Source organism: Bidens hawaiensis, unplaced genomic scaffold (genome assembly GCF_021521415.1).
Source record: "Bidens hawaiensis isolate Kalapana, Puna unplaced genomic scaffold, B.hawaiensis_p1.1 tig00001961_1, whole genome shotgun sequence".
NCBI classification, from domain to species: domain Eukaryota; kingdom Viridiplantae; phylum Streptophyta; class Magnoliopsida; order Asterales; family Asteraceae; genus Bidens; species Bidens hawaiensis.
In genome coordinates this window covers 2,902,211-2,913,727 of record NW_027491109.1, presented here as the reverse complement: position 1 = coordinate 2,913,727, position 11,517 = coordinate 2,902,211, and the positions used below count along the sequence as shown (strand labels likewise).

General features: G+C 41.2%; 1 pseudogene; it reads right to left on the bottom strand.

Annotated features, from left to right (window-relative positions):
• Positions 1-10,028: 10,028 nt before the first annotated feature.
• Positions 10,029-10,849, bottom strand: LOC143604877 (protein MIZU-KUSSEI 1-like; annotated as a pseudogene).
• Between the last annotated feature and the right edge of the window lie 668 nt (positions 10,850-11,517).

The window sequence follows — 11,517 nt, the reverse complement described above, 5'->3', positions numbered from 1 at the left end:
ATCTAACATATCATCATCCAACTCCTTTAAGGCATCGATCAACTCATCTCCCATCTCCTCGTCATCTACCATCACCACCTCATCACCACCAAAACCGCCAGCTGCGCCTGCAGACTCCCCCTGAGCTGTGGAAGTCCCAAGAGCTTGAGTAGTTCTTGGCAACTCACCACCTGCACCTTTCGATGCATTGGGATCATCGTCTCTGTCATTCTTCTTCTTTGTCCTGAGCTCGTCGCCTTTACAGCTCGTCTCCCCCTGAGATGCCAAGAACTCCTTCATAGCATCTATAATTTTCCCATGTTCAATCAGGAGGGACGACTGTAGTTGATTCTCTGTTACTAGGCGCTGAATAGCCTGGGTCTGGATAAAGTTTATCCTCGATTGCTCTGCCACGACCCGTTCCAGTGCAGCTATTCTCTCCGAGTCTGATAGGGTTGCATCGAAATCGAACCTCATGTGAGATATGTCTTGAGAATACTGAGGTGGGATTTCACATGTAACCGGGACATCAGAAGTAGTTGTGGACGTAACCGCAGGTGGTATTGTTTAACAACTTCGCCTATATTTACAAAATCAAACCTTATAATTTGAACATTTTTCAATTAACTTTTAAAACTTCCATTTGAGAATTAAATGACACGATCAAGTCCAAGTAACCAGATATAAAAGCATACAACTACATAAAAAGAAAACTTTTAACAATTTAAAGTACAAGGGATCAAATTTCAGTCTCAACAGGGACTACTACGTTTTAGAAAAGATCCGAACAGGAATCATACTAATTACGTGACTGTCACAAAGATCCGTATTTAGCTGTATTATGACATAAAGAAACAGGTTGTAAGCAGGTAAAAACTTAAGATGGTTTTCATCGTTTCTGTGATACGAGTTAGGTTCAATTATGCCTCAAAATTTAAGTGGGCAACAACTCAGAGATTATGATGCCTCCTATCTATTCTCAAAGCGTATTTGGCTTTCCCCAAGTCACCCCGAATTGACCTCGACCCATAGTGTCTGATTAAGTTTGTAAGTACTCTTCATCTGCTTCCCGTTCTCTTTCTTACTCCATGATTGACAAGTCTTGTCACTGTCAGCTCTAGAATGTGTCAATAACTCATAAGATTTTTTTTTTTTTTTTTTAATAAAAATTTACATAGACTTCAGAGTAGTAAACAACTGCAAGTCCCGAATCTGGATCACTGCAGTTTCTTGAAACGCTATCTTCACGGGAATCAGGACACACACGGTCTCGTGTATGACTGGGTAATCGCTTTTCTGCCTATCATTCGGAAAGATATATATGAAGACATGCAAAACTCTTAAGGAGTTTCCACGTAAAATCGAGTAGTTTTAGTTTGTATCACATCTACTTTTACGCACCATAGGAAGCTACCATGACATACAATGACTGTCCTAAAGCCTTTTAAGCCTAATAACTTCACTAGTTAAGCACACATAATCAGTATATCTATCATTTTCCAAGGTTGGATCAATTTTCTGTTAAACATAGCAAACGTACTTCTTACGAAGTAGTAGACTTGAAAAATAATTTCATTTCCCTTAAAAAAATTTTTTAACATCAATCGCCCCGACCAAAACAAAGTCTTCAGGTAAACGGCTATCCCGAAGATCCAATGGATCAGCTGGACCGACCACATACTAGTATGTTTCCTTCTAACTAAGTATGATCGACTAATTTTAAGCGAAAGAATGAAAACTCATCATAAACCGCCCCGGTTACTTTCAGTCATCTGGTTAATGGCTATCCTCATATTCTACAAGTAGAAAAGAGGACCAAACATATCCTAAGACATGTCCTTCAAACTGAGGCAACCGACATAATTCTAAGCGATAGTGACGTTTTTTTTTTTTTTAATAAACGAACATAAAAAGCATGGTTACTCGGGATTGATCATCCCATTCAGCTCAATAAGGTTTTGAAATCTTGTTTTGTCAAACGCTTTAGTATATAAATCAGCGAAATTATCAAGCGTATCCACCTTTTCAAGCACAATCAGTTTCTTCTCAGCACAATCCCGTATAAAATGATGACGTATGTCAATATGTTTAGTTTTACTGTGCTTCACGGGATTGTTAGTTACTGAGATAGCAGCTGTGTTATCAATGCAAATAGGAGTAAGTAAGAAATTCAGACCATAGTCGCGCAACTGTTGTTGAATCCAAAGAACCTGGGAGCAGCAGTTGGATGCTGCCATGTATTCTGCTTCACAGGTTGAAATTGCGACCGAAGTCTGCTTCTTGCATTGCCATGGCACCAATCTGCCACCAAGAAACTGACATCCTCCAGTTGTTGACTTCCGACTCTGATTGCACCCTCCATAATCAGAATCTGTGTAAGCGACCAACTCCAAGTCTCCTCCTTTTGCGTACCACAACCCCAGCTTCGGTTTGCCTTTGAGATACCGCAAGATCCTCTTCACACCCTTCATGTGAGATTCCTTTGGGTTTGCCTGAAAACGAGCACAAAGACAAACTGCAAACATAATATCAGGCCTAGAAGCAGTTAAGTACATTAAAGAACCTATAATAGCCAGATACTGAGTTGGGTCCACATCTGCGTCATTGTCAGAATCAACACCCAATTTATGGTTGACGCAGATTGGAGTATCGAATGGAGTGCTGTCCTCCATCTTGAAGCGTTTGAGCACATCATGGACATACTTGGTCTGATGAATGAACATCCCATCCTTCTTCTGATCAACCTGCAAACCTAAAAAGAAAGTTAGTTCACCCATAGCACTCATTTCAAACCTCTTTTTCATGACGGCCTCAAAATCTTGACACATGGAGACTTTTGATGCAGCAAAAATAATGTCTTCCACGTAGACTTGCACCAGCAGGAAGTCGCTTCCTTCTCTTTTGAAGAACAGTGTGCTATCAATCTTTCCTCTTTCAAACCCATTTTCAAGCAAGTAATCTGATAAAGTTGAGTACCAGGCACGAGGTGCCTGATGTAGTCCATACAACGCCTTGCTTAACTTGTACACGTGGGCAGGAAAGTCTGGGTCAGGAAAACCCGGAGGTTGCTCAACATACACTACCTCATCAACTTTCCCATTTAGGAACGCACTCTTCACGTCCAACTGAAAAACCTTCATCTTCTTATAAGCAGCAAATGCCAAAAACAGTCTAATGGCTTCCAATCTTGCCACAGGAGCGAACACTTCATTATAATCAATCCCCTCTTGTTGATTAAAACCTTTAACGACTAGCCTCGCCTTGTTTCTTATAATAATCCCTTTCTCATCTCTCTTGCACTTAAAAACCCATTTTGTGCCTATCGCATGCACATTCTTTGGTTTTTCAACCAAAGTCCAAACTTCCATTTTCTTGAATTGAGTCAACTCTTCTTGCATAGCTTCGACCCACGAGCTGTCCTTGAGAGCCATTTGATAATTCTTCGGTTCAATCTGGCTGATAAAGCAGGTGTACAAGCATTCGTTGATTATGCCTGTCTCCTTAATGCTTGTGTAAACACAGGTGTGCTCATTCAAGCTACGTCTTGTTTGTACACCGGAGGACACATCACCAATCACATTCTCCAAAGGGTGATCTTTATGAATTCTCGTGGTCGGAACAGAACCGACATGCAGATTGTCTTCCAAGTTAGAAGAGAGCTCGTCAATGATTGTTTCTTGCTGAGAGTGAAACGGATTGAAAAATTCTTCTTCAGTCGAGGCAGCAGGGGTATCGACAGCATTTGATGAGGAAGGTTGACATTTATCAAACAGCTGTCTTTGGACTAGATTTTCTTCCTCATCAAGGATCATCTTCGTAGCAACTCTTTCTTCTTCTTCTGCACTATCCAAAAACGGTATGTTAAAAGACTTAAAAAGTCTATCATAGTCGAAAAACTCAGCAGGTCCGTTGCTTGGTTTTGGCGGTTGGTAACTTGTGATATCGGTGTTACACACCACCTCAACCTTGCTGGTCGATGTATTAAAGACACGTCTGTTGGGTGTCCCAACAACATAACCGACTAAGATTCCTTCATCGGCTACTTCACCAAATTTAGAATTTGTCTTTAAAATCGAACAAGGGGACCCGAATGGTTCAAGACCATTCAAGTTGGGCTTCCTCCCATGCATAAGCTCATAACACGTTTTATTAAGTCTTTTAACCGTCAAGACTCTATTTAGGATATAACAGGCTGTAGCAATAGCTTCAGCCCAGAACACCACAGGAAGCTTCGAATCAGCCAGCATAGTTCTGGCTCCTTCAATTAACGTTCTATTCTCCTCTCAGCCACTCCATTCTGTTGCGGAGTATACGGAGCGCTATACTGATGCTCAATCCCTTTCTGAAGGCAGAAGATCTCCATTTCAAAATTCTTGAACTCCGTTCCATTGTCACTCCTGATGAACTTAACCCTTTTATCCATAACGTTCTCAACTTTGGTAATCAAATTCTTCACCAACTGAGCCGTTTCATCTTTTGATTTCAGGAAATATACCCACGAATATCGTGAGTAATCATCAGTAATCACCAAGCAATAAGAAGTACCTCCTTGACTTTTTGCGTTCACGGGACCGAAGAGATCCATGTGAAGCAATTCTAGAGTACTGACAATAGAATTGACCTTCTTGATGTGATGGGATTTCTTGTGCTGCTTTCCCTTCTTGCACGCTAGACATTTGTCTTCAAAGTTGAAACTTTTGAAGGGAACGCCCAGCACAAGTCCATTCTTGACAATGTGGTTCATCTTCCGAAGATGAATGTGCCCCATTCTCCTATGCCACAATTCGGACTCTGATTCGCTCGCTTTTGACATAAGACATGATTCTTCCGTGGCCATTTCAGTCGACCTCATATCCATAATATACGTATTTCTTTCACGTGGAGCCTTCATCACAATCCACTCCTCTGGTATCTGAAAACCAGGTTGCAACACAATCGCCTCATTCTTTGTAAAATGAACGGTGTACTCCTTATCACAGATCTGCGACACACTCAGCAGATTGTGCTTCAATTCTTCGACAAAGTTTACTTTCTCTAGAGTCATCTTTCCATTAGACACCATTCCCATTCTTGTAATTTTTCCTCCACTCTCACCAGCAAAACTCACTCTCCCTCCTTGAACAGGTTTCAAATCGTGTAACAAGTATTTGTTACCCGTCATGTGCCGGGAACAGCCGCTATCCACAACCCAAAGATTATTGGCAGCCCTGTTCAACTGTTCCTGCACAATAAAAGCAAAAGATTAGAATCTAGGGACCCAAGACCAATTGGTCTTGGATCTATACATCCCGAACTTTGGCTTTCCAAAGTTAGTCTCTTGATAATTCCTGTAAGTCCTATTAGGATACCTCCTTGTAGATTGATTGTAAGGCCTTCCAAACCTTTGTGAATTAAAAGAATTATAACTTACGGTTTGGTTATTAGCAGTGAAAAACTGAGATTTGTTTCTATGAAAACCTGAATTAGTCACATTTCTGAATTTTGAATGGTTTTCATTTTTACCAGTATAATGATTACCATTAGGCTTATTCTCAGTTTTAGTAGGCCTCACACCTCTGAATCGCCGCTTCAGAGGGCAATCTGCAACTAGGTGCCCTAATTGATTACACCTAAAGCAACACCTATGTTCAACCTTTTTATCAACTGGTGTTTTAGATGTCGAAGCTTTATTACCGCTCGTTTGTCTCACATAAGGTGGGACATAAGGGTTTAGCGGAGAACTCTTTTTAGTTGATTTATCTTTCTCTCCACCATTTGGCAATACCGCCTCCTCTTTTGCCTTACCAGGCTCGGATGACTTATCCGAACTTGATGAGACTGGACTCGGATCAGAAATTTTAACACTTGAAACAGGTGAACTTGTTTCGCCTCTACTAACATTTGGTTCTTTACAAGTTACTTTAACTGGAACTGTCTGAACAACCTCAAAGTCAACAGATTTCTGAACACTAGGATTAAAAATGTAATTGTGATTATAAGGTGGTGGAACCTCATGATAACCAATTCCTCCCCTCTTAACAGAGGAACTTTGATCACTAACAAGGTGATCAAGAATAGCAGAGGAATTTCTGAACTGCTCAAGTTTTCTATTCAGTTCCACCACTTTTACCTGGTGATCAGCAATCTGTTTTTCTCTCTCAGCTATTAGCTTGGTTTTTTCTTCCAAAACTTCATAGCTTAGATCAATCACTTCAATTTTTTCAGCAAGTTTTGCTTTTAGACTTTTAATATCTTTTTCACAAGCTTTTATTTTAACTTTATGGCTATTTTCTCTTTCTTTAGTAAAGTGATGATCTTCTTTTAAAGTTTTAAACTCAGCATCCAAACTGACATACTGATCAGTTATAGTTGCTAATTGCTCAGACAAGTTCTCACATTTTGAACAAGTAGGTTTAGAACATACATCGGAGAGCTGGTCTTTAACATCTGCCATAAGAGCTTTTTCTTCTCCGGTAACCTTCTCACTTCCTTCAGTTTCAACCTTTGCCAAATTGGCCAGTTCGAAAGTTTCTTCAGAATGCAGGTTCCAGTTGTATTCACCATCTCCTCTGGAAATCATGGCACTATAATCTTTAGGACCCCCACTTTGCTGTGTAGATCTGCCTTGACTCCGTTCTACACGCTCATTCCTGCATTCCTTTGCAAAGTGACCGTTTTGCTGACAATTGTAGCATCTTACCTTCGTCTTGTCAAACCCTGGTCTTCCACCGACAAACTTTCTTCCGGTCTTTCTCATAAACCGTTTCACTCTTCTCACGATCATAGCCATCTGCCATTGCAGATCCATTTCCTCCAGATCATCAGCATCAATCTGGTCATAGTCTTCATCCAACATAGCTGGATCAACAATCTTCCCCTGAATGTAGTTCTCATAGGAAGCAATAAAAGAAGCATAGAGAGTAACCTGCTCTTCAGCAGATTTGACACTCATAGGCATCTTAGAGTAGTTGTTGCTAGGAATACTTGGAGAGCAACTACTCTTGCTTGCTTGCGGTTTAGAACCACTAGATCCACCTGCTACAAAGCAAACATCACCATTTGTGTTAACAGACACATGCCCCTCATGTGATGAGTTGGCGCCCGACTCTCCCTTCGAGTAGTAGGCAGCTGATTCAGTCTTCGAACCTGAACTAGTGTTGACTTTAGCACCATACATACCTGGATCTTGAACCTGATCCGTAGGTGTCTCCTTTCTAACCATGTTAAGCTCAAAGGTTCGGAGCTTGTTGACTGCCGTTTCCAGATCATATGTGGGAAAGTCTTTGTCTTCCCTCATCAGCACTGTGTACATCTCCCATTTTGGTGGGAGAGCATCAAGAAGTTTCTCAACTATCTCTTCTTCTCGGTAAGAAATTGAATAGTTGCTCAGTTCAGTCATCAGATGATAATATCGGGTGATGATATCATCTAGAGATTCATTCTTTAAATACTTGAAGACTGAGAACTGGGTTTTGAGCAATTTGATCTTTGAAGCACGGATTCCCACATTTCCTTCAAACCGGTTCTCAAGAGCTTCCCAAAGCTCTCTTGCTGATGTGTACTTTCTAAAAGTATGAAGGATCTCTTGTGGAAGAGCCATAGTGATAGCAGCATGAGCCTTGCTCTCGGCCTCATACATCTTTTTCTCTTCATCTTCCATTTTGCTGTACTTCTTGATCTGATCACGACCTTCGTACTCCATAACTGGTGGAATATAACCATCCTGGATGCACACCCACATCTTCGCATCCTGGTACTTGACATATTGTATGAACCGATCCTTCCATGCAACGAAATCGGTTCCCATCAGCAACCTTGGGGCCTTAGTAGCTGACCCTGCTTCTACTTCCATCTTTACTAACTCAGAGATGTTAATTGACGACATCTTTCTCGAAAACAAAGAAAGCCGAAAAATCAAAAAATTTCTTCTGAACAGTACTGCAGGCGAAGTTAAGGATAACTTCGCTTATGACTTAACTTCGCTGGATCTTTCTTAAATTCGCGTGACTTGGCGAAGTTGAGTGTAACTTCGCTTAGAGTAAGCGAACTTAGGAGGTAGGCGAAGTTGTAGAGAACTTCGCTTGAGTTAGGCGAACTTGAGAAGGTAGGCGAAGTTGTGGATAACTTCGCTTAACCTTATATCTTCGCCGAAACCCTACGCACAGTGACGGCAACTTCGCCTGATGAACACCAAGTTTCTGCAAATCTGGAATCTGGATTTTTCGAGGTTTTTGATGGTTTAAAGGGTTGAATACGATGGTAGGAGGTAAGAATGACACAAAAACACAGAAAACACGTCCCGCGAATAGTCGAAACGGGACGATTTCTACACCCGCGTGAATATCCCGAACCACACAATCGAGCCAATGCTCTGATACCAATTGTAGGTTCCCTGGACGGATCGCACGAGATATCTCGATCTACTCAGGTGCGGAATCACTGCGTAGGTCGTTACGAGCGTAGAAAACGAATCAAACAAACACACGAATAAACGAACACACGTTATATATTATAACTCAAACACGTGATGTAATATCACTGTTACAGACTCTCGTCCTCACGTTACAATGAACTCGATGAACAACGAACACTCGAACTTTTTCTTTACAAGCTAATCCGTAACCTATTTAAATACACGACAACTTCGCCTGGCATGTTCAGGCGAAGTTGTCCATAACTTAGCTTGACTAACAAGTTCGCCTAGGCGAACTTGTTAACAACTTCGCTTAAGACATATATAAAACATAATTAACATTACAGACACTAGACTATGAACTACTGACATTATGCACCAACAGCTATGCTCAGTGGTTCGTCAAAACGAAGAAACCAGCGGTCCCTACAATGTTTAAGAAGAGTTACAACATTAAAGGTTATGCTGAAGCGAAGAAAGGGATTATATGCTGGATATATGATGAGCAGTTGAGGCTCTTCGTGATTAAAAGGTATGACGGTGTTCAGTACTTTAAAAGACTGTTAAGATCGTTGAATACACTGCCAGAATGTGAAGTGAAAGACTTAGCCAGATTGGGATTGATAAACAGAAGTGACGATAATATGGCTAGATTCATTGGGAAAATAGTGTGGAAAGAGAGTATAAAAGAGAAGAAATTTGAGCTGTTGAAACCACAAAAGGGAAAACTTGTTGAAGACAAGGATAGAGGTTTAAGAACTGATGGAAAACCTTGGATGATTATGAAGTATAAACCGATCCGGTGTTTGAAAGAAGTACCGATGAAGCTAATGCCCAAGGATGTGCTTAAAGACCTAAAGTGGTGGTTTGTAGATTGTGAGACAGCTGAGGCGGTGATGGAAGACGAAGATGAACAAGAGGTTCTTAGAGTGTACGATCCAATGAACTTGGTAAACTTATCGCAAGCTGATTTGCAGGTGTTGAATGTCAAGAAGATATTTTATATTCCTGCTTGGAAAGACGAAGCGAGAAAGTATCAAAGAGTTGTCTCAGTTTGTGTTCGAGAAGGAGTACATGCTTGAAGATAGAAGATTGAAGATTACAAGACACGTGTTTGAAGCTAAAGAGATGAAGCTACTGCCAAGGGGGAGTCTGTTGGTGCATGATGTCAGTAGTTCAGTGTCGAGTGTATGTAATCGTGTTAGTTAGATTTGAGTTTTGTATGTAAGCGAAGTTACTAACAAGTTCGCTTATATGGGCGAACTTGTTAGACAAGCGAAGTTAGTGACAACTTCGCCTGAACTTACCAGGCGAAGTTGTCGTGTTATATAAGGTTTAGGTTGCGGCTGAAACCTTATTTATTAATTCATTCAATATAGTTTTCAAGATTATTCGTGTATTCAAGTCAGAGAGTCTGTATTTATGATCATAGCATCACGTGTTTACGGTTGAAATACAACGTGTGTTTGATTGTCGTATCGTGTTTTCTATACTCGTAACGTCTTACGTAGGGATTCCGCACCTACGTAGAACGCGATATCTCGTGTAGATCCGGCTGGGAACCTACATTTTTTTTTCGATAATCAAAGTATGTAACATTAACTCAAACTTAGCACAATTCCTATTCATAAAGAGAAGTAACAAAACAAAAACCAATTCAAACTCGGACAAAGAATATACTTAATTCCGGACCACTATTCCCATCCGGATTCATCATGTAATAAGTCTCGAAATCCTTTGATCCAATGACTCGCTCAAAATGCGCCCGCATGTACGTTAACTCCCCATCCGTACCCGCATTAACATCAACCACATCGTCACTATTATTATTATTACTATTACTCTCACCACCCGCGTTTGGAAGTACCCCGGCCCCCATAGATATCGCTGCAACATTTGCATAACATACAAATCATCATCCGTAGGCTCTCTTTTCACACCGTACCCCATTTTCTTCCCGTTACAATACATCGTCCATATCGGTTCGTCGACAAGCTTCGTCTTCCCGCCACGCTTATCACACTCCATCGCGATTCTAACGAGCCCCAACCCCATTTCTTGTAACAGTTTTCCCGTTGGAATGTATAGTTCTAGTAAAAGAACGGGTAAACACCTGGGGTTTTCTTGTATGGCGAGGTTGATTCTGGTTTTTCGGTATCCGAAGAGGGTCTCGGTCATGCGGGTGCCACCATGGATGTGGTGGTGGTCGTGTTGGGCCTGGAGGGACCCCGAGAACTTGCATGCGGCGGGGGTGATGATGGGGAATGAGCGGAAGACGGAGCGGAGGCGGCGGAGGATTTTGGTGGATTTGGAGGGGTTTTTACGTGGGGAGGAGGGTTGGAGGGAGACTGCGGGTGATCGGGAGGGTGACGGGGCGGATGACGGTGGCGGTGACTTTTTGGGGCCCGCCGGATCTACCACCAACGGGAGATGTAAAAAGTCTAGGAGGAACGTTACAACTGTCGAGAAGAAGTACATGCTTGAAGATAGAAGATTGAAGATTACAAGACACGTGTTTGAAGCTAAAGAGATGAAGCTACTGCCAAGGGGGAGTCTGTTGGTGCATGATGTCAGTAGTTCAGTGTCGAGTGTATGTAATCGTGTTAGTTAGATTTGAGTTTTGTATGTAAGCGAAGTTACTAACAAGTTCGCTTATATGGGCGAACTTGTTAGACAAGCGAAGTTAGTGACAACTTCGCCTGAACTTACCAGGCGAAGTTGTCGTGTTATATAAGGTTTAGGTTGCGGCTGAAACCTTATTCATTAATTCATTCAATATAGTTTTCAAGATTATTCGTGTATTCGAGTCAGAGAGTCTGTATTTGTGATCATAGCATCACGTGTTTACGGTTGAAATACAACGTGTGTTTGATTGTCGTATTGTGTTTTCTATACTCGTAACGTCTTACGTAGGGATTCCACACCTACGTAGAACGCGATATCTCGTGTAGATCCGGCTGGGAACCTACAAAAGGAATTCCATTTTCTTCCTCTTTTACATGTGGGATGGAATTCTTTCCTCCATTTCTTTAATATGAATTCTTCTAACTTAATTTAATCCATATATATTATTTTTTCACCATATTTATTATTAAATTATTTTTGGATCCTTCTATTTTCAAAGTTGACATTTTAACCAAAAATAA